This window comes from Mus caroli, chromosome 7, assembly GCF_900094665.2.
Source record: "Mus caroli chromosome 7, CAROLI_EIJ_v1.1, whole genome shotgun sequence".
Classification (NCBI taxonomy): domain Eukaryota; kingdom Metazoa; phylum Chordata; class Mammalia; order Rodentia; family Muridae; genus Mus; species Mus caroli.
The window spans coordinates 52,729,042-52,730,504 of NC_034576.1; positions in this window are offsets into that span (position 1 = coordinate 52,729,042).

The following is a 1,463-nucleotide window of genomic DNA, read 5'->3' on the forward strand; positions in this document are numbered from 1 at the left end:
TCCTTCTACCCAGATGGGTGGGTCCTGAGAATTGAAGTCAGGGTATCTGACTTGGGGGCAAGCACCTTACCAGCCCAGTTCTTACCTTTTAACTCATGTCTGCACATGAGTTCATTTATGGTGTGTCTGTAAAGAAAGTCCTCTTCCCCCGAGCCTCAGTGGATCTATGGGTGAGATAAAAGGTTGCTTCATAGAACTCTTTTAAAAACAAAAACAAAAACAAAACCTTTCTACTTTGAGCTTCTTGGAATGGAAAACACTCCTGCTGTTGCCACAGCTGCCTCTGGGGCCCCAGCAGCTGAGCCTTTGGGCCTAGAATGAATACCAGAAAGAAGTGTTTCAGGGAGAGGGAAGCAAGACCTGTTGGGGGCCTGTAGATTGGCCAGTGAGGACAGGGTTATCCAAGCCTACTTTTTGCTCTCCCTACTCCCAGGTCTCAGAGATTAACAAACCCTCAGGTTCTATCCTGACCCTTTCTGCCCCAATTGAAGCTACTCTTAGGCCCTTCCTCCACCAGGAGGTATTGCCTGGACACCAGTGGAAGAAAGGAGGGCCTCCTCCCTAGCCACCATCCTTGTCATGAGCCTCAGTTGCTTCATTCACGCTGCAGCTTCATTCTTTCCAAGTCTCGCTCCCCCTTGCTCCCCCTCACTCCCCCTTTCTCATCCCAAGTGCGACCTATTGATTTTCTGTCTCTTCCTCATTCAGAGAGACTTAGGTGAAGGTGAAGTTGGCTGGGTGAAAAGGCTGCCTTTCCTTACCAAAATGGCTGCTTTTGTCCACAGACAGATATCTGTTCACCCTTCTCTGATCTCCCAGGACCCGGGTGTGAACCAGCTGCTCCTTTTGCACCCCATCAGAGGTCATCCTGGGGGAACTGGTATCTTGGGTACAGATCCTGGAGACCACTCTGCCCTTCCTGGAAGACAGTTTTGTTCATGCTCCATATAAGAAGTCTATGTTCTATGTTGTGGGGTCTACAGCAACCTGGCTCTTGGCCAGTTGCCATGTTAATATTAAACCAGTCCTGGAGATTTGAGGTATGGCTCAGCAGTTAAGAGAGTATGCTGCCCTTGCTGAGGACCAGAGTTCTATTCCTAGCACCCACATCAGGTAGCACAACTGTCTGTAACTCCAGCTCCAGCATAATCTGATGCCCTCTTCCAGCCTTCTCGGGCACCTGCATAAGCAGGGCATATGCTCGCATAAACACACAGACACATTTTTAAAATATATATTTTAAAGTTACTTTTGTCCAACATTTAAGAGCCTTCAAGGGAAAAGGTGTTTGTCTCTGACCTGAGACTCTTTCCTTACCTCCTGCCTCCTACTCTTTAATGTTCAACAAGGAAAATATAGCAGGAAGCCCTGGGTGTGGTTACAATACTCCTATGATAGCAGTACTGGAGACACACTGGGTGTGGTTACAATACTCCTATGATAGCAGTACTGGAGACACACTG